Here is a 23,704-nt window from a genome sequence, read left to right on the forward strand (position 1 = left end):
TGGAAGCCTCTGACAGGAACAAGATAAGAAAAGGGCAATGGCTTCCCCACCCCCAAAAAGGGGGAGGCAGTTGGAAATGTTCCATGTTCCTGGGCTCAGATTACCAACCCTAATTTATCATCAACCTCATGTATTCTTATATAAGTAGTAATACAGATCACCCCAGCCAATTAATCAATCTGTAATTAGGAACTGACACGAACATTTACTACCATCAGGCATAATTTATATGATTACAGATGATTAAATAAAATGTAATTGAGTAAACAGGCAATTTGTTAAGCACATCTAGACGCAGCCATATCACCTAGGGCTGGGAGTACCCTGACTCCCCTCGGACAGTGGGTCAGGAAGCACAGTCCTGGGAGCGGAGCCCTCGGGGTGGCTCAAGGTAGAGTAAGATGATTCAGACTTCCAAGGGGGCCAGGTTTGGGGTGTGGTGGGAAACCAAGCCATACAGATTTGTAGGGGGCACTTGAGTGCCCAAGTGTTTTCTACAAAAGAATACCTGGATTTTCAGAACTCCTCACACAACAAGGAAGAAAGAAGGAGCATTTAAATGACATGCCTGGAGCAAAACTATGCACAGTATTTTCCTTCTGGTCCCCTGGCCCCAAAACTACACCCACTGCTCACATGGAAGGACTCCTTCCTTTGTTTCTAGGAGCATTTCTAACCATGAAGGGAGACTTATTTAAAGACAAAGTTTATTCTTGCCAGGAAATGCCCTCACTGCTGAATGGAAAATTTTCAATAATATCAAGCACTAAATTCCGCCTTTCTTATTTTATTGCTTCTCTTCAGATTTTCTCTCTCAGTTTTATCTCTTCTCCTCTATTCCAGAGGAGAACAGATTCAAGTTAAACTTAACATATTTTTGGGGTGCCAACTATGCATGAGGTACTGTGCTGAGTGCCATCACATTAAGCTTGCCAGATCTAGCAAATAAAAATACAAGATGCCCAGTTAAATTTGAATTTCATATAAACAATATGTACTTTTTTTGTATTAATATGTCTCAAACAATGCAACCTTATGCCACATTTGTTAGCTCATGTTCTCAAAACTACTCCATGAAGTGTAATTTGTTTCCATCAAGGAAACTCACTTCAGAATCTTGGCTCTTGCTGCTGTCCCCACCAGGGAATCCCTGTCTAATCTCCCTTGCCTGGCTAACCCTTCTCATCCACTGAAATTCAATGTGAGCTTCACCTTTATCAGGAAGCCATTCCCCATCCTCTCTGGTCCCTTAGCCACCTATTCATATTTCTGTCACAGCATTTGGACCACTGTTTAATAATTACCTTTTCCATACCCCCCTCAAGACCTGTCTGAGCTGCATTCACTTTTATGACCTCTTTCCTAGCCCCATGTCAGGGGTAGAGTAGCCCCTATGCATTCTAAGACTTGCTCAGGCTTACATAGATGGCAAGTGATAGCACCTGCTTTCAATCCTGGTTCCACCAGACCCTAAAACATATTTCATTAGCACTACTCTATCTGCTTCTTTACATAAAATATGTGACCCTTGCCTGTGAGAAACAATGAGTCCACAGAAAATAAAGTACGTAACAGAAGATGGAAATGATGAGTGTCTACCCCAGTGCGTAACATGCTATGCGAGAACCCAGGGAGGTTAGTTTTTGACTGAGGGAGCTAGTGAAAAAAAAAACCTTGACCCCTATCTCATACCATATGCAGAAATTAATTTGAGATGGATCATTGAACTAAATATAAAAAGTTAAAACGAAGTTTGGGGAAGAAAGCATAGAAAAACTCTTCTATGGTGGACAGTCAGGTTTCTTAGACATAGCACAGAAAGTAATAACTATCAAATTTAAAAACTGACAAATTGGAACTTATCAAAATTTATTATTTCTGCTTACCAAGAATACCATTAAAAAAGAATAGGCAAATCACACTCTGAAAGAAAACATTCATCAAACACATGTCTGATGAAAGGCTGGCATCCAGAATATACAACCACTCCTACAACTCAATAAGATGACACATTAAAATGGGACTGTAAGGCCTACATACCATTTGATTTCATTTGTATGACATTCTGGAAAAGGCATAACTTTAGGGACAGAAAATAGATCAGTGGTTACAAAGGGGAAGGGGTGAGTATAGACTATAAAGTGTGCAAGGACACTGTTGCAGTGACAGAAATGTCCTATATCTTGATTGTGGTAATTACGTGACTATAGATATTTGTAAAATTCATAGAAAATATATCTACAAGAGATGATTTTTTACTGTATGTAGATTATGCCTCATTAAACTTGACTTTCAAAAATAGGCAAAAGATTTCAACAGATACTTCACAAAAGAAAGTACACAAATGGCTAATAAGCATGTGAAGAAATTCTCAACATCATTTAGTCATCAGGGAAACAAATTAAAGCCACAGTATGATACTACTTATATACTCACCAGAACAGTTAGAATTAAAGACTGACGAAGAAATATAAATTGGGGGGCGGAGCAAGATGGCCGAATAGGAACAGCTCCAGTCTCCAACTCCCAGCGCGAGTAACACAGAAGACCGGTGATTTCTGCATTTTCAACTGAGGTACTGGGGTCATCTCTCTAGGGAGTGCCGGACAATCGGTGCTGGTCAGCTGCTGCAGCCTGACCAGCGTGAGCTGAAGCAGGGCGAGGCATCGCCTCACCTGGAAGCGCAAGGGGGAAGGAAATCCGTTTTCCTAGCCAGGGGAACTGAGACACATAACACCTGGAAAATCGCGTAACTCCCACCCCAATACTGCGCTTTAAGGAAACAGGCACACCAGGAGAATATATCCCACACCTGGCCGGGAGGGTCCCACGCCCACGGAGCCTCCCTCACTGCTAACACAGCCATCTGCGGCGATCTATCCGCAAGGCAGCAGCGAGGCTGGGGGAGGGGCGCCCGCCATTGCTGAGGCTTAAGTAGGTAAACAAAGCCGCTGGGAAGCTCGAACTGGGTGGAGCTCACAGCAGCTCAAGGAAACCTGCCTGTCTCTGTAGACTCCACCTCTGGGGACAGCCCACAGCTGAGGTCCAATAGGGAAAGCAGCGGGGGCGGTGCAGAGGCGAACGACTCTGTCTGACAGCTTTGGGGAGAGCCGTGGATCTCCCAACGCGGAGGTTGAGATCCGAGAACGGACAGACTGCCTGCTCAGGTGGGTCCCTGACCCCTGAGTAGCCTAGCTGGGAGACATCCCCCACTAGGGGCAGTCTGACACCCCACACCTCACAGGGTGGAGTCATCCCTGAGAGGAAACTTCCAAAGGAGAATCAGACAGGTACACTCGCTGCTCAGCAATATTCTATCTTTGGCAACCTCTGCTGCTGATACCCAGGCAAACAGGGTCTGGAGTGGACCTCAAGCAATCTCCAACAGACCAACAGACAGTCCTTCTGACTGTCAGACGGAAAACTATCAAACAGGAAGGACACCTATACCAAAACCCCATCAGTACGTCACCATCATCAAAGACCAGAGACAGATAAAACCACAAAGATGGGGAAAAAGCAGGGCAGAAAAGCTGGAAATTCAAAAAATAAGAGCGCATCTCCCCCTGCAAAGGAGCGCAGCCCATCGCCAGCAACGGATCAAAGCTGGTCAGAGAATGACTTTGACGAGATGAGAGAAGAAGGCTTCAGTCCATCAAACTTCTCAGAGCTAAAGGAGGAATTACGTACCCAGCGCAAAGAAACTAAAAATCTTGAAAAAAAGTGGAAGAATTGACAGCTAGACTAATTAATGCAGAGAAGATCATAAACGAAATGACAGAGATGAAAACCATGACACGAGAAATACGTGACAAATGCACAAGCTTCAGTAACCGACTCGATCAACTGGAAGAAAGAGTATCAGCGATTGAGGATCAAATGAATGAAATGAAGCGAGAAGAGAAACCAAAAGAAAAAAGAAGAAAAAGAAATGAACAAAGCCTGCAAGAAGTATGGGATTATGTAAAAAGACCAAATCTACGTCTGATTGGGGTGCCTGAAAGTGAGGGGGAAAATGGAACCAAGTTGGAAAACACTCTTCAGGATATCATCCAGGAGAACTTCCCCAACCTAGTAGGGCAGGCCAACATTCAAATTCAGGAAATACAGAGAACGCCACAAAGATACTCCTCCAGAAGAGCAACTCCAAGACACATAATTGCCAGATTCACCAAAGTTGAAATGAAGGAAAAAATCTTAAGGGCAGCCAGAGAGAAAGGTCGGGTTACCCACAAAGGGAAGCCCATCAGAATAACAGCAGATCTCTCGGCAGAAACTCTACAAGCCAGAAGAGAGTGGGGGCCAATATTCAACGTTCTTAAAGAAAAGAATTTTCAACCCAGAATTTCATATCCAGCCAAACTAAGTTTCATCAGTGAAGGAGAAATAAAATCCTTTACAGATAAGCAAATGCTTAGAGATTTTGTCACCACCAGGCCTGCCTTACAAGAGACCCTGAAGGAAGCCCTAAACATGGAAAGGAACAACCGGTACCAGCCATTGCAAAAACATGCCAAAATGTAAAGACCATCGAGGCTAGGAAGAAACTGCATCAACTAATGAGCAAAATAACCAGTTAATATCATAATGACAGGATCAAGTTCACACATAACAATATTAACCTTACATGTAAATGGACTAAATGCTCCAATGAAAAGACACAGACTGGCAAACTGGATAAAGAGTCAAGACCCATCAGTCTGCTGTATTCAGGAGACCCATCTCACATGCAGAGACATACATAGGCTCAAAATAAAGGGATGGAGAAAGATCTACCAAGCAAATGGAGAACAAAAAAAAGCAGGGGTTGCAATCCTAGTCTCTGATAAAACAGACTTTAAACCATCAAAGATCAAAAGAGACAAAGAAGGCCATTACATAATGGTAAAGGGATCAATTCAACAGGAAGAGCTAACTCTCCTAAATATATATGCACCCAATACAGGAGCACCCAGATTCATAAAGCAAGTCCTTAGAGACCTACAAAGAGACTTAGACTCCCATACAATAATAATGGGAGATTTCAACACTCCACTGTCAACATTAGACAGATCAACGAGACAGAAAGTTAACAAGGATATCCAGGAATTGAACTCATCTCTGCACCAAGCGGACCTAATAGACATCTATAGAACTCTCCACCCCAAATCAACAGAATATACATTCTTCTCAGCACCACATCGCACTTATTCCAAAATTGACCACATAATTGGAAGTAAAGCACTCCTCAGCAAATGTACAAGAACAGAAATTATAACAAACTGTCTCTCAGACCACAGTGCAATCAAACTAGAACTCAGGACTAAGAAACTCAATCAAAACCGCTCAACTACATGGAAACTGAATAACCTGCTCCTGAATGACTACTGGGTACATAACGAAATGAAAGCAGAAATAAAGATGTTCTTTGAAACCAATGAGAACAAAGATACAACATACCAGAATCTCTGGGACACATTTAAAGCAGTGTGTAGAGGGAATTTATAGCACTAAATGCCCACAAGAGAAAGCAGGAAAGATCTAAAATTGACACTTTAACATCACAATTAAAAGAACTAGAGAGGCAAGAGCAAACACATTCAAAAGCTAGCAGAAGGCAAGAAATAACTAAGATCAGAGCAGAACTGAAGGAGATAGAGTCACAAAAAACCCTCCAAAAAATCAATGAATCCAGGAGTTGGTTTTTTGAAAAGATCAACAAAATTGACAGACCGCTAGCAAGACTAATAAAGAAGAAAAGAGAGAGGAATCAAATAGACGCAATAAAAAATGATAAAGGGGATATCACCACCGACCCCACAGAAATACAAACAACCATCAGAGAATACTATAAATGCCTCTACGCAAATCGACTAGAAAATCTAGAAGAAATGGATAATTTCCTGGACACTTACACTCTCCCAAGACTGAACCAGGAAGAAGTTGAATCCCTGAATAGACCAATAACAGGCTCTGAAATTGAGGCAACAATTAATAGCCTACCCACGAAAAAAAGTCCAGGACCAGATGGATTCACAGCTGAATTCTACCAGAGGTACAAGGAGGAGCTGGTACCATTCCTTCTGAAACTATTCCAATCAATAGAAAAAGAGGGAATCCTCCCTAACTCATTTTATGAGGCCAACATCATCCTGATACCAAAGCCTGGCAGAGACACAACAAAAAAAGAGAATTTTAGACCAATATCCCTGATGAACATCGATGCAAAAATTCTCAATAAAATACTGGCAAACCGGATTCAGCAGCACATCAAAAAGCTTATCCACCATGATCAAGTGGGCTTCATCCCTGGGATGCAAGGCTGGTTCAACATTCGCAAATCAATAAACGTAATCCAGCATATAAACAGAACCAAAGACAAGAACCACATGATTATCTCAATAGATGCAGAAAAGGCTTTTGACAAAATTCAACAGCCCTTTATGCTAAAAACGCTCAATAAATTCGGTATTGATGGAACGTACCTCAAAATAATAAGAGCTATTTATGACAAACCCACAGCTAATATCATACTGAATGGGCAAAAACTGGAAAAATTCCCTTTGAAAACTGGCACAAGACAGGGATGCCCTCTCTCACCACTCCTATTCAACATAGTGTTGGAAGTTCTGGCTAGGGCAATCAGGCAAGAGAAAGAAATCAAGGGTATCCAGTTAGGAAAAGAAGAAGTCAAATTGTCCCTGTTTGCAGATGACATGATTGTATATTTAGAAAACCCCATCGTCTCAGCCCAAAATCTCCTTAAGCTGATAAGCAACTTCAGCAAAGTCTCAGGATACAAAATTAATGTGCAAAAATCACAAGCATTCTATACACCAGTAACAGACAAGCAGAGAGCCAAATCAGGAATGAACTTCCATTCACAATTGCTTCAAAGAGAATAAAATACCTAGGAATCCAGCTTACAAGGGATGTAAAGGACCTCTTCAAGGAGAACTACAAACCACTGCTCAGTGAAATCAAAGAGGACACAAACAAATGGAAGAACATACCATGCTCATGGATAGGAAGAATCAATATCGTGAAAATGGCCATACTGCCCAAGGTTATTTATAGATTCAATGCCATCCCCATCAAGCTACCAATGAGTTTCTTCACAGAATTGGAAAAAACGGCTTTAAAGTTCATATGGAACCAAAAAAGAGCCCGCATTGCCAAGACAATCCTAGGTCAAAAGGACAAAGCTGGAGGCGTCACGCTACCTGACTTCAAACTATACTACAAGGCTACAGTAACCAAAACAGCATGGTACTGGTACCACAACAGAGAAATAGACCAGTGGAACAGAACAGAGTCCTCAGAAATAATACCACACATCTACAGCCATCTGATCTTTGACAAACCTGACAAAAACAAGAAATGGGGAAAGGATTCCCTATTTAATAAATGGTGCTGGGAAAATTGGCTAGCCACAGTAGAAAGCTGAAACTGGATCCTTTCCTTACCCCTTATACGAAAATTAATTCAAGATGGATCAGAGACTTAAATGTTAGACCTAATACCATAAAAACCCTAGAAGAAAATCTAGGTAGTACCATTCAGGACATAGGCATGGGCAAGGACTTCATGTCTAAAACACCAAAAGCAACGGCAGCAAAAGCCAAAATTGACAAATGGGATCTCATTAAACTAAAGAGCTTTTGCACAGCAAAAGAAACTACCATCAGAGTGAACAGGCAACCTACAGAATGGGAGAAAATTTTTGCAACCTACTCATCTGACAAAGGGCTAATATCCAGAATCTACAAAGAACTCAAACAAATATACAAGAAAAAAACAAACAACCCCATCAAAAAGTGGGGAAAGGATATGAACAGACATTTCTCAAAAGAAGACATCCATACAGCCAACAGACACATGAAAAAATGCTCATCATCACTCGCCATCAGAGAAATGCAAATCAAAACCACAATGAGATACCATCTCACACCAGTTAGAATGGCAATCATTAAGAAGTCAGGAAACAATAGATGTTGGAGAGGATGTGGAGAAATAGGAACACTTTTACACTGTTGGTGGGATTGTAAACTAGTTCAACCATTATGGAAAACAGTATGGCGATTCCTCAAGGATCTAGAACTAGATGTACCATATGACCCAGCCATCCCACTACTGGGTATATACCCAAAGGATTATAAATTACTCTACTACAAAGACACATGCACACGTATGTTTATTGCGGCACTATTCACAATAGCAAAGACTTGGAATCAACCCAAATGTCCATCTGTGACAGACTGGATTAAGAAAATGTGGCACATATACACCATGGAATACTATGCAGCCATCAAAAAGGATGAGTTTGCGTCCTTGTAGGGACATGGATGCAGCTGGAAACCATCATTCTTAGCAAACTATCACAAGAACAGAAAACCAAACACCGCATGTTCTCACTCATAGGTGGGAACTGAACATTGAGATCACTTGGACTCGGGAAGGGGAACATCACACACTGGGGCCTATCATGGGGAGGGGTGAGGAGAGAGGGATTGCTTTGGGGAGTTATACATGATATAAACGTTATGCACATGTACCCTAGAACTTAAAGTATAATAAAAAATAAAAAATAAAAAATAAAAAAAAAAAGAAATAAAAAAAAAAAAAAAAAAAAAAAAGAATTAAAGACTGACAACACAATGTGACAATGATATGGAACAACCAAAACTCTCGTCATTGGTGAGAATGTAGGATGGTACAACCACTTGGAAAACAGTTTGGCAGTTAAAAACAAAACACAAACCTATCACATGCTCCAGAAATTCACTCCCAGATACCTACTCAAGAGAAATGAAAATATGTCCACAAAAAGACTTGTACAAGAATTTATTCATAGTAGTCAAAAACTAGAAAGAGCCCAGATGTCCACCAAGAGGAGAATGAATAGCCAACTGTGCTGTAGTCATACAATGGAAAAAAACAACAACAAAGGAAAAAACAAGTAACACTTAATAACACAAAAAAATCATTGATGCATGCAACAACATGGATGAATTTCAATAACGTTATATAGAGGGAAATAAAAAGATCTTAATAAAAGAATGAAGTTCCAGAATACACAAAACTAATCTAATCCATGGAGGAAAAATAATCAGAAAAACCATTGTCCATGGTTGGCCTGGGAGTTGCCGGAGGCAGTGCAGGAAGTGGTCTGAGAACACTTTCTGGGTTAGTAGCAATGTTATAGCTCTTAACTGGGGTTTGGAATACCCAGTTGTAAGCATTGGTAACAGTCTTAAGATGATACATTTAAGATTTATGCATTTTATTGTATATAAATTCTACCTAAAAACATAAATAAGTGACATGCATGCTGAAATGGTTAGAAGTATACTGAAGTCTGAAACTTGCTTTGAAATACACTCGCCAAGAAAGTATGAATTAGTTAAAATTGTTTTGACTATGAAAAAAAAAAAAAGTATGAATTAATGAATGGATAGGCCAGGTGTAGTGGCTTACACCTGTAATCTCAAGGTTTTGGGACGCCTAGGCAGGAAGACTGCTTGAAGCCAGGAGTTCTAGACCAGCCTGGGCAACACAGCGAGACTGTTTCTACAAAAGAAAAACAAAAACAGCCAGGTGTCATAGTGCCTGCCTTTAGTTTCCACTACTTGGGAGACTGGGGCAGAGGGATTGCTTGAGCCCAGGAGTCTGAGGCTGTAATCAGCCATGATCATGCCACTGCACTCCAGCATGGGTGACAGAGAGATGCTGCCTTAAAAAAAAAGAAAAATAGATAGATGTAATACACATGTAAGTCAAATAAAATACTAACTGTAGCATGTAGATGGTGAAGAATAGGAATCAACTAGTATCCATCCTTTCCATTTTTTTATGTGCTCGAAAACTGTCATAATCAAATGTCAGGGAGAAAATCGTAAATGAAGTAAAGAGGGACATTCTGTCAGAAGAATAACAGGAACAAAGGCACAGAGGCTACAAGTTGCCAGACGCATTTAGTCTTTTTAAAAAAAAAAAAAAAAAAGGAATAGTTCAATTGGGTGGGAATAATACCACTAATGATAATAATAAGCATTGGGTATCTATGTACCAAATATTGTGCTAAATTCTGGGGACACATTGAAGAAGACGACAAACTCTTGCTCTGACCTGGGGAAGAGAGGCAATTTAGCAGGCAATGATAACCAAACGTGGTAAGTACTGTCATGGGGGCATCTGGAAGATGGCTTTATGAGGAGGTCATAGAAAAGTAGAGGGACCTCTTCTATTGCAAAGCCACAGATGACCAAGAAAGACAACTTGGTAACTTCTTACCAAACAGTGCAAACAGGGCTTTCTATGCAAGGCCTCGAAGAGAGAGACTCAGAGACATGTTCTAGGTCTTCAGAGGGAGAATAGCAAGAAATGAGGCTGGAGGGGTAGAGGTATATAGGAGGCAAATGACGGAGGGCCTTAAAAGCCATGTACAGGAATTCAAAACTTTACTGCAAAGAATTGGAGATCAATTGAATGCCTTTGAGCAGAGTAGTGACAGAATAGCAACATGATAGATTTGATATTCTGTTTTGGTGTGGAGAATGGATTCGAGGAAGAGAGACAATAGGTAAGAATAGAGGACTGGTGGAGGAAAGGAGAGATGATTGTTGTTGGACATCAACAACAGCATCTGGGATGCACTAGGAAGGTAGAATCAGCAATGATTTGGAGGAGAAAAAGAAGTAACATCTATAATAAATCTATAATAAAAGGACAAACTATGAAACAAAAAACAGTAACTCCTACAACTCAACAAAAAGACCATCTAATTTCAAAGTGGGCAATTTGGGCTGACATTCCTTCAAAGAAGATATACAAATAGCCAATAAGCTCTTGAAAAGATGCTCCACATTAGTCATTGGGAAAATGCAAATTGTATTTATCTGTCAGGGGTAGCATAATAAAATATCACAAACTGGGTGTCTTATACAACAGAAATGTATTTTCTCACAGTTCTGGAAGCTGAATTCTGAGATCAGGGTACAGCAGGGCTCGGCTCTGGTGAGGGCCCTCTTCCTGGCTCATAGATGGCTATATTTTCTGTGTACATGGCCTTTCCTCCATGCATGCATGGAGAGAGAAAAAAATGAGTTCTCTGATATCCCTTCTTTTTTTTTTTTTTTTTTTTGAGGCGGAGTCTTGCTCTGTCGCCAGGGCTGGAGTGCAGTGGCCGGATCTCAGCTCACTGCAAGCTCCGTCTCCCGGGTTCACGCCATTCTCCTGCCTCAGCCTCCCGAGTAGCTGGGACTACAGACGCCCGCCACCTCGCCCGGCTAGTTTTTTGTATTTTTTAGTAGAGACGGGGTTTCACAGTGTTCGCCAGGATGGTCTCGATCTCCTGACCTCGTGATCCGCCCGTCTCGGCCTCCCAAAGTGCTGGGATTACAGGCTTGAGCCACCGCGCCCGGCCTGATATCCCTTCTTATAAGGACACTAATCCTAGCAGAGCAGGGCCTCACCCTTACAGCCTCACTTAGCCTTAATCATTTCCTTAGAGGCCCTATTTCCAAATGCAACCACACGGAGGGTTAGGGTTTGGGGGGGTCAGTGGCCGTGGGGAAGTGGGGTGCAATGCTCACAAACATTCAGTAAGACACCAATTCATACCTACTAAGATAGCTGGATTTTTTTTTTTAGTGGAAAATAACAAGTATTGGCAAAGATGTGGAGAAATGGGAATCTTCAAGCAATGCTGATGGGAATACGAAATGGTGCAACCACTATGAAAAGCAGTTTGGTGGGTCCTCAAAAGGCTAAACATAGAATTACCATATGACCCAGCAATCCTATCCCTAGGTATACACCATAAGGAATTGAGAGCAGATACTGGAGCAGATGTTTGTATACCACTATTCACTGCAGGGTTACTCACGATAACCCAAGTGTCCAACATATGAGTGGTTAAGCAAAATATGATAGATACATACAATGGAATATTTTTCAGCATAAAACAAGAATGACGATGCATGCTACAATACGAATAAACCTTAAATTATGCTAAGTGAAATAAGCCAGACACACAAAAAACAAATGTTGTATGACTCCATTTATAAGACATCTAGAATAGGCAAATTAGTAGAGACAGAAAATAGATGAAAGCTTTTGAGGAGCAGGAGGAAAAGGAGAATGAGGAGTTATTTAATGTGTATAAAGTTTCTGTTTGGGGTAATGAAAAAGTTTTGGAAATAGATGGTGATGTGCACATAACATTGTGAACATAATGCCACTGGATTGTACACTTAAAATAATGACAATGAAAATTTATTAATGGGTAAAATGGTGAATTTTGTGGCATGTAATATACAGTATATTATAATACATTCTAAATATATTATATATATTTAATATATTATATAAATATATAAATGTAAAGTATATATATTTAATATGACTTGTGTTATGATTTGTTGCATGAATGTGAAAGTATAAATCACATATATGATATACTTTGTGTATGTGTGTATATATATATATGTGGACACACATTTTTATTTACTGCAATGAAAAACTCCCATATTGAAGTTCTATCCCACAGACTTTAGAATGTGACTGTTTGGAGATGGATCTTTAAAGAGGTGATTCAGGTAAAATGAGGTCCTATGGGTGGGCCCTGATCCAACAGGCCTGGTATCCCTGTGTCCTATGATTAGGACACTGCCACGCACAGAGAGATGAGCACGTGAGAACACAGGAAGAAGATGGCTGTCCGCAAGCCAAGGAGAAAGAAAGGACTCAGGAGAAACCAACCCTAACCTTAAACTTCTAGCTTCCAGAACTATAAGAAAATTAATTTCTGTTGTATAAGCCACTCGGTCTGTGGTATTTTGTTATGGCTGCTCTGGCAAATAAATACAACCACACCCTGCATTTGTTCTTGTGGGGACCCCTTTGAATTCAACTTCCAGACCTAGAATCAGACCACTCACCATCTCACTGAGACCACGCACCATCTCACTGAGACCTTCTCAGTTCAAATCACCACCATCCATCATTGCCTCCTAAAAGATCTATACTCCCAACAGTTTAGCTGCCAACAGACACCAAAGAGAGCCCTTGGAACCAACAGGATATCCTGTCAACCACCAAAGACTTTACACTGCCTCTTTCATGGACCAAAGTCTACCCAGCCCTGCAGGGTCTGGCCACCAGGAGCCTCTCAACCTCCATTTCTCTCCTTGCACTGTTGACTCCAGCCACAGTGACCTCCTGAGAGTTTCTGGAAGATGTGAGGCAGACTGAGGCTTTCTTCTGCCCCAGTGCTTCCCAAAGCTCATCCAGAACCAGCGGCATCAACATCCCTGTGTTTACATAGTCCTTCATGGACTATGTAATGGTGCTCAAAGTGGAAAATGGCTGTCACACACATTCTTCTGCCCATGGTCATATTTTTTGGGATCTCCATAGCTAAACTCCACCATTTTCTTCTGGGATTTGACCCAACCTCTCCTTCTGGGAAAGGCATAGCCCTGCATCATCTTTTAAATATTGGCATGATCTTGCCCCCCAACTCTTTACTTCCTGTCACCCCTACAAGGGAAATTTTTGTGATATGCATATTTTACCACATTTTTAAAAAAATTATGTATTATACCAACATCCATTGAATTAAACACCTTAAATGAGTGGATTGCACGGTATGTGAATTATATCTCAGTAAAGCTGTTAAAAATAGATTACGAAACAAAAATATCAAGAAGCAGTGCTGGAGAAAAAAGACAGTCATTGAAATTAAACCAAGAATCAGGATAATTCTAAACAGGACACTGTCAAATAAAGAATTAGTGAACTGAAAAGTTGCACTAAGGTATTCACCCAACATAAAACAATAAATATAATTTTAGTGTGAAAAAAGAGGAGTTTCAAACACAGATAATTAATGGTGAAGGGGAAAATGTTCAGAGAGATAGTGGTTTACAAAGTCTCCCCGATTGAAGAAAGATATTGGCCTTCAGATAAGTAAATACCAAGCAGGATAAATAAAAACAAATTCATTCACTATATACATTGTAGCGAATCTACAAACCATCAAGGAAAAAGAGAAAATCTTAAAAGCTATCAGAAAACAAAAACTGATTACTGAAAAAGAAGTGACAATTAGACTAAGAGTAGACTTCTCATTAGCAAGAAGAGATACCAGAGGGCATTAGAGTAATAGAAACAAGTCCAAACATATCAATAATAAATGACACAAATAGTAGGAAAATATTTTCGTCGATTGGTCCAAAAGCACACAACACCATACCATATATTATTTACATGTATATAATAAAAGTATGAAACCATGGACTTGAAGGATACATGCCTAATTCAATGTTTGCCTGCCTCTGGGGAAGAAGAAAGGAAGGTGATGGGCTGGGGGTGGTAAGGACAGAACAGATAATAATAAAGATTAGCAAATATTAAAACTTCTTCATTCTGGTGTTGGACACATTGTTTTATTCATCTCCACTGTATTTTTTTTTTTAAATAAAAGAAATGGCAGAGACTTAAGCAGGTTGTTCACTTGTGGATGAGAAGGAACCAGTACAGGGAGAGCAGAAAGTGAGGGTGTGCAGAAAGAGGGAGATGGGCAGTGGGAAACAAATGAATGAGGCCCTGAAAAACAAGAGGCTGAGTTGTGCACATTTGATGGGCTGGATGTGTCTTCCACTGGAGGAGGATGGGTGCAGACACATGGATAAGTGTGCAGATTTGCTGGTCATTGGTATGGTCCTGTTGGATTCCACCATGTGCTGTGCAGCAGAGCCCATTTTCAACCTGACCTCCTGCTGTCAGCAAAGCAGAAGATGAAGCCCCATCCACATGCTCCTAATGCCACTCTGCTTATATTTATGGAGAGGTCCTGGACATACTGGTGTAGCCTAGATTTCATAGAATCATAGAATTAGATTGTGAAAAAATGATTCACCCTCACTTTTACATTATGAGAAAAGAGAAGTTCTGCAAGGGAAAGGAATTGCTCCAAAGGCACACTGCTAGACTAGTGGCCAGGACTTCTGAAGAAGTAATCAGCTACAGTGTCCCAGAACTTTCACTTCAGCAAAGTGTGGCTCCCCTATTTTAAGTCTTAGCTTGACTTATAGTTTTGTGAAATTGTCGGCCCTACTTCTCTCGAGGATTATCGTCATAATAGTATAAGACAGTGCAGATGAAAACACTTAGGAACTGTAAACCTCTGTGACATAGCCAGTGTTTGGGTCTGGTTGGCCACACCAAAAAACAGTCTCATTACCTTGTCTTTGGCCTAACACGCCCTTCCCCAGCTTAATCATACATCTTATTCACCAGATTTCATTCCAGATAGGCTTTGACTCTTTCCAAGTTCTTCCCTTTTGAGAATATGTAAAAGGATATTTTACCTGCCCTGAGTACACTTGCTGAGAAAACCAGATACTTCACTTGAAAGCAAAATTTGCATCTGATTTCTTTATAACAGGCACAGAGTTACTACGTCTGTCCAATGAATAAAAAGTAACTCAGAACTGACAGGAAGGCTGGGCTTGCTTCCTGTGTTCTCTGGATCACAGCTGTGTGCTCTTGTGGAGATGGTTTAAGTTTATTAATTAACAGCCCCCCTCTTTTCCTACTATATCCAGGGTGGCAGGTTTCTAAGAGCTTTTGAGAGATTTATTTTTATCCTTCGAACGGATAAAATACATTAATGAAACCATTGGAGACTTCAGGGACTGGGTTCCACCCACAGAAGACAAGCGTGAGTGACCGTTGATTATTAAGTGTCCTCTTAGCAAAGGAACATCATCAGACTGGCCTGATTGGCATTTAAGCATGCTGAAAGTCAGGGGAGGACCACATATGCATTACGTATAAAGAGACACCCCAGCTTTGTTACACAGAACAATGAAATCACTTTGCAAAAACGTGTAGATCTCCCCCTCCCCCACTCGACTACCAGCTGGTCCAGTCCTTGAACATAGAGCACCGTGTTATGATGGCTCCAACAATTTGGGTCAGCACGATGTTTAAACTCTTAAGTGGAATCACTAATCTCCATTAATCTGACTGTAAAGATGAAACATAATGCTTAATACAAAAGCATAAGAGTTGGTAATGCATGTTCCTGACAGGCTGCCTTAATACACACCAACTCCTTTCCAAAGGGCAGGGTCTTTGGGATTGCATATGACCATTCAAAATCTATTCCTGAACCTTCCTGGAAATCTCTTCATGCACAGGGACAAGGACCCAAGGGGAACATCCACCATGATGCTCACAAAGACATTCCTTCCATGGTTCTTCTGGCCTCCACTCCTCACGAGCCCCTCTTTCTAATCAGCTGTGCAACAGTGACTAGGTACTTCGTTTGGGACTTGGCAGAGCTGTGACTTTGTCACTGGCACCCATGGCCATAGGCTGAGTGGACCAATAGGCATGGTATGCACTTCACACCTATGTGGCACTCACCCCAAAGGGAGAGCACCCAGCTGATCCATGAGGGAAACATCATGGAGCCCCCTTGCTGGCTGGGGACACTTCAGGACTTTGAAAAGTAATTGAGTGGCTCCCTATCTCTGTGAACCCAGCTACAGAATAAGCGCTGCTCATTTTCCTCATCTCACCTCATCACTACTTCTTCCTCTGGGCCAGTATTTCTCAAACCATGGTCCCTGGAACCACTTGCAGGTGAGGAGAACCACTGAAGATGGGGTTACACGTCCACATTCCTGGGCCCCTCACCCTGACCTACTGACTCAGAATCTCTCAGGAGGAGATTGGGGAAAACCCTCCTTCATAGGTTCTAGCAGTGAGCATTCAGCACAGAATGTTACAATCACAATCTAAATTTTGCAAAGCTGTTACAGGAACTCGGGTGAAAAATGGCCATACCTAGATAATCCCGCCCCAGCACAGTGGTTTTGGACTAGAAATTCCCATAGTGTGGTTCCCAAGCAAGTTCTTAAAGGAAAAATTACATGTGTCAAGTGAAATGTGGATGCAGACCCAGGTCAGAAGAGGTTGTGACTTCTGTTTTTGGTAGCCACTGTGTTTATAGTCTCCCTCTTGTCTTACCATGATGATAATAGCTAAAACTTACCGAGTGCTTAGAGTGTGCAGTGTCATTCTAAGGGCTTCATGTGTATTAGCTCATTGAATTCTCATAAGAGTTCTATGAATAGGACTTCATTAGTCCTCAACGGAGGAAAGAAGAGCATTTAATCAGGCTATGGAGGATTGGCAGGAATATTTCAAACTCCTCACCTCACATATTAATTCAACTGCCATCAGGAAGGATCCCCATTGCCTTTTCATGTCTATAATCTCCACTAATAATTTCCCAAAAAATGAGAACAATATTTGAACTAGAGTTGGTTGCTACTGGCACCATAAGTTATAAGACTGACTCTGTATGGGTCCTCGAATTTTAATTAATCATTGAGGACTCTCATTCTACCCCCAAAGAATGATTCCTTTCACAGAATTTCAAGAGGCTGGCTGCCCACTCTATTCACAGGTAAAGCTGCCTCTGCTCTGAGTTTTCCAATGAACCTAAGCTGTATCAGGAGCCAGAAAAATCGAGGCTCAATCTATGAACATTGCAACCCATATTACCTGGACTCTGTTCCTGCAGAATTCGTATTTTATGGAGGCCACTGTCTTTAACTGCCTGGGACTTTTCCCAAACTCCAGATGCCAGCCTACCCTTCTGATGACAGACTCTAGCCTCAGAAGCTTTGGGATTGACTAGTGATGACTCTATCCCCTTGGCCACAGTGGGAACAGCAGACACAGTGACCAGTGATGAGACTGTGGCCCAAAGAAGAGTCAATCAGAATTCCTCCTGAAGCTTTTCCTGGCAAGAAAGACTAAAAAGGTGTGAATCTGGGGCTCTGTATGAACACTTTTTCTTTTTCTGCCTCATGGAGAAATCTGTCCACATTAAAGAGTGAAGACAAGCAAGAACGAGAGGGTCAGAGACAGAGGATAAAAGGCAGAGAGAAATTGGCTGCCAACTTTGGAGGACCTGTAGCCAACTCCAGCCCTGCCTTTCCTATAGTTAGTCTACAGGAACTAATAAACTTCCCCTTTAATATTTAAACTAGTTCAACATAAGTTTCTTACCACTCCACAACTTCCAGCTCATTAGATACAACTCATCTCTCCACTTAATTTGGTGTCCCATAAACACAAGCATGAAAATAACTTGGATTTGTATTGGCGTTGGGTGTTTAATCATTCATGTATGTGGTCATCCTGCTATCTTTCCACCATGTGACAAGCACTTTGTCAAGGCACTGAGGGTACAGGAGTAAACAAAGCAGTCATAGTTTTTGACCTCATGAAGCTTACAGTCCAAATAATTACACAGCTAAATATTTGAAATATAGTTTCAACAAATGCTACAGAATATAGTGATGAGAGGAATCCATGCTACTGGAGAATGAGAGTGAAAGGAGGGAAGTCTCCTCTTAGCATTTGGCATCTATCTTGAAGTCCAAAAGATTAGTGGGAGTCATCCAGGCAATGACAGGATGAATGAACCTCCCAGAGGGAAGAGTCTGTGTAAAGTCTGTGGGTCTTAAAAGAAGCATTGAAGGAAGAGAAGAGGGTGGTGTGGCTGGAATGGATGGGGTGAAATTGATACTGAAGGGGAAGATAGGGACAAGACTGTCATGACGTGATGACCCATGTACCCAGTCTTGGCCAATAGACAGCCATAATTAAGAGAGGGATGCAAGTGACTTTACATTTTAAGAGAATAGCTCTGGCTGCTGTGTGGGTTGAGGGTGGTGCATAAACTAGAGGAGACAATGGTGGGTGTGGCAGGAAGAGTAAGAAGGTAACTGTCTTCATTTGGGCAAGAGATGAGATGGCTTGGACTAGGCTGCTCAGTGGAGGGAATAGATTTGAAAGTTACTTAAAAGATAGAATAGAATGTGTTATTGATTCACTACAATGGGTTGGGGGATGATTCCAGTTTCCAGCATAAGCACCTGAGTAGTTTGTGATGCCATGACTGACTTTAGAATGCTAGAGAAGGACTGGGTTTGGAGGGGGAGAGTCTATGTTCAATATGGGAAAGTTTCATTTTAAGATGCCTGGGAGATATCAGATGGAAACAGCAAGTAAATAAATGCATTACTTCACTTGAAACAACAGACTGATATGTCCTTTTTTCTATACCCATTTTACAGGTGAGGAAAATGGGTACAATAATTTAATGTGACTACTAGGAGTAGCACTAAATGTTCTACATCCTAGTACAAGTGTTTTCAGTGAACCATGCTGAATCCTACTACACTTGACTGATTAAACCAGCCAAAAACAACGTTATATAATAGAAGACTTTGGTATAAGAGGCACAATGTCAATTCAAAGTTGCATTCTGTGAAATCAGTGTTACATTGTCTAATATTTGGTATCAGTTTAATAACAAGATATAGAATCCATCCTTATACTTCATACAACTGACAGTCAACCTTCCATTGAGAAAATAGTCCAATTCTTCTGTGGTTTAAGTTTCATCTGTGCTCAGCATTTGTATCAAACATTGAAACAATTATTGGTAAAAACTGTCAAAATACATTCATTCTAATTTTGAAGAGGAAACTATTTCTCACATTGGTTGCTTTACCAACAATACCTACCAGCTATATATCCAGATGAAAGAGACAAGGGGAGTTTTGTTTAAAAAACTAATCAATAGATTGGCTCTGATGGAAGTCATTAATGCAAACTGTTTAGCAAGAGAGGCTTATTTTTCATTCCTGGTTGGCATTCCATAAAGAAAAAAAAGTTGCACTGAGTTTCAGAACAAATCCATGATTAAGAATCATATCCATCTTGTCTGTAGACTGTGCCCTGCTCCACTGATTCAAAAGAAAGGATGTGTTTGGTTTTAAGGGGAAGCAACCTGGCTGTGCACAGGAGAGCCAGTCTGGGTTGGACCCAGATGTAGTGGGAACCACTGAATTCCTGAGCAGTAGTAGGAGATATTAAAGTGATATTTGCAAAAATATTCAGCCAGGTAGTGCATTTGGTTTTCTGACACAGCCCTAAAGTCGAATTGCTAGCTGGAGGAAGAGTACCTTGGGGATAGTGACATTTGTTATCCATCTTCATGGCATCCCTCCCCACCACAGCCTGTAATTTGGTGGCTTGTGCACAGGAAAGGCTTGTTAGAAGCATGTGGGATGTGGGCAGTAAGGGTTGGAGGCTGAGAAGGGTATTGTGGAAGACGCCGACTTCTTTGTCCTGATCTACCATTATAAAACATAGTAGGGTTTTTCTAGCTCCATGAAGACAGCTTTTATAGATTTCTTACTTCATGCAGGGGAGGTCGCCTTGATTTCATTTGCAAATGGAACTTGTCAACTGAAAATCCCAAATGGTACTTGTGGGGAGGAAACAGGTTTGAATTTCTGGGTTGGTCTCAGATAATGAGACTGGGGTTTCCCACCACACAGAAACCATGAGATGTTTCCCAGGGCTCTGTTCTTAACTTGGCTTTGTTCCTATTAACACAGTCTTGCCATGCTTGGGACTGAGCAGGCTTTCAAGCCTGTACCACTTCTGAAGGAATTAGTGGGGTATTCCCTGGATCTACCTGGAGAAGTCACATCACACTGGTACAGGAGTACCATGAAAAGAGGTCATGGACCTGGACTCAGGGCATCTGGTGCCCAGTGCTAACTCTGCCACTGCCTCAGTATTTTACCTTGGACAAGTTGCTTCACCTCTCCGTGCCTCAGTTTCCTCATCTGGAAGGCACGGGGACTGGCCTAGAAAATCTCCAAGGTCCATTCCAGAAGCATAACAGTGTAGATCATTTACCAGTTAAAAAGCAGTCCCCCCACTCACTTTCCATTAGGGGTTCTATATTAAATGTCACAGAGAGAAGTTAGAGAAAGATGTCTCTCCAGAAATTAAAATGCATTCTTAGATAGGTGGGAAGAGGTGGGGCTGCTTGCAGGAACCCCTGGGCCATAGTCAACCATCTTCACCTGCATTTAACTCAAGTCTGAAAGGATGTGAGGCAGGTTCTGAGGAAGCAGTTGGTCACAGCTCACCAAGCCATGTGATTCCCTCGTGGCCTTCTCAAGGTTGAGTTAAGGATTCTCCAGGTAAGGAATTCTCCTAAGAGCCTCTGCTTAAGTTTTTAAAAAGTTTCCCCTGTGGAAGCCATGCTCCGGGAAATGGAGTCAGAAGGGGAGTCCAGCTGACTATGAAGGGACTTTGTACTGTCCAGCCTCCATGTCCCCCCTTAATCCCATGTCCACATGGACACTCCCCCAAGAACAGGAGTCCCCAAAGGACAGAGGCTCCTTTTGTTTAAAAAAAAAAAAAAAAAAAAAAAAAAAGTCCTGTTCTCTAGGCCATTAATCATGGCTGTAAGAGCGTTTATTAATGCCCTGTCAATTGTTCAGAGTGAAGGCAGCCTGTTAGCTGTCCTCCCTCCCCGTTAGCTGTGTGCAAACACTGGTGATTAAGCACCAGATTTAACATCCTCATGAATATTTAAGAGCCTGTTTTTGAAAGTTTCCTGTCCTTTTACACTAATAGCCCCATTAAAACCTGTTTACAAGCCAGTCAAGAGAGTAACTGCATGCACTTAAAACATGAGAGTGCTCCCCCAAGAGGGGCACCAGGACCACGTGAGGATCAATACCCTGCTTAAAGTAAGACTGTCTGCCCACCCCCAGTGGAGCCCAGCCCCACTGGAACCACCAGAAGGAGCTGGAAAGGACCCAACTTGTTAATTAGGCTCATGAAGGGGGTTGTAGGGGAGCAAACCCTTGCTACTGGGCTCCCCGCTGCCCCATGTAGGGTGACCCCAGCTCAGAGACTTCATAGAAGTTACCCAAATGATATCAACAGCATACAGCCCAGTGCCAGTGCAGGAAAGAAAGTTTGTCTTTGTGCTTCTCACCCCCTGGCAATTGCTCCCCTTAGACCACCTTAACCCTGGACCTGGCTTCTGTGCCACAGCCCATCACATGAGTCTTCTCAAGGAGTTAAGGGCTAAAGGAAATTCCTTAAGGAAGTGTAATGAGACCTCCCTCACTAGACCTGAGAATTCCCAAAAGCTCGAAGGCTCCAAAGAAATGAGAGGTGAATTTGTTAGGGAGATATTGGAAATTCAGTGGGGAGTCCTTTTTCTGCATAGAAGGGGCCGATTCCTCCATCGGCACTAAGGCTGCTTTCTTAAAGCTGGAGAAGACAACAGAAGCATGGAAAACCACTGCTTTCAAATCAGTTGGACAATATCCTAATGTCTCTTTCTCAGTTATGTGCAAAGGAATTACCAGGCAGGAGAAACAAGGGTAGGGGGCTGTATTAGTCCGTTCTCACACTGCTATAAAGAAATACCTGAGCCTGGGTAATTTATAAAGAAAACAGGTTTAATTGGCTCACAGCTCTGCAGGCTGTACAGGTTGCATGGCTTGGGGAGGGGGCCTCAGGAAACTTTCAATCACAGTGGGAAGTGAAAGGGAAGCAGGCACATCTAACATGTCTGGAGCAGGAGGAAGAGAGAAGGGGGAGGTGCTGCACACTTTCAAACAACCAAATCTATGAGAAGTCACTCACTATCACAACAGCAGCAAGGGGGAAATCCACACCCATGATCTGATCAACTCCCACAAGTCCCCTCCTCCAACATTGGGGATTACAATTCAATATGAGCAGGGACAGAAATCCAAATCATATCAAGGACCCTTCTGGTGGTTCCAATGTCACAGAGGAAGGGCACAGCCAGGTTGCCAGGTACAATCTACTTCCTTTCTCAGCCCCAGCAAGCAGCACTCCAAGGATGGGCAGATGTGTGGCGGGACCTCCCTGCCTCCAGCATGGGAAAACTCTCCATCACTGGATCTCCTTCCCTATGCATGGCCTGTGTGTTTAAGGAGATGAAGCACCACCATTTTAGAGTAAAGAGGCATGCCCTAAACTTGACCATTTAAGTCTCACCGTATTTTGCAAAGTTCACCATATGGACCACTTCATGTTCCAGTAGTGTTACTGGGTCCCTCAAAATATAGTCCACGACTGCTCTACTTTTTACGTGACATATTTCCTGGCCCAGAGATGAATTTTCCTCTTATAATGGAATTCAAGCATAGTGATATATTATATACTTATATATAACAATATTACTATAGCAATACTCACTGATCTGAAACATAGTAATCTAGTAATATCACCTCTCCAGAAATTCTACAAACACCAGAAGTTATTGCAAAAGGTATCTGAGCATCCAAAATATCACAAGATCCATGCACGAAAATTTACATGTTTTTCTCATCAGGCCTGTATTGCAACGGATTACTGACATTAATATGATTCCAATAAGCCTGGTTCTCTAGTCAAGTAAAAAGAGGAGGGAGAAGCTAGAGACATACTGACAATAAAAAGTCAGCTTCTAGAAAGTGAGCGAGAGAAAAAAAAAAAACTGTGAAAAGCAAGTCCAAAGGCCCCAACAGCCCAGCAGTTCGAGGTCATTTATTCCAAAGGAAAATAGATTTACCCACTTCAGCATGCCCTGGGTTGTTCATAAAAAACTAATAAGCCATAATGTCTCACGTGTAATGAAGTAGGAAAGAATGCAACAATTCTTTTCAAAGTTCATCAATAAAAGTTAAAACCATCACAGTTTTGGCACTTACAGAGCTAAGACTTCTACTACACAGGAAGTTTATCTCCAGAATAGCTCATTTATCCTTTGCCCCTCTTTTCCGCTATATTCGTATTTCAT

Source organism: Trachypithecus francoisi, unplaced genomic scaffold (genome assembly GCF_009764315.1).
Source record: "Trachypithecus francoisi isolate TF-2019V2 unplaced genomic scaffold, Tfra_2.0 Lachesis_group19, whole genome shotgun sequence".
Classification (NCBI taxonomy): domain Eukaryota; kingdom Metazoa; phylum Chordata; class Mammalia; order Primates; family Cercopithecidae; genus Trachypithecus; species Trachypithecus francoisi.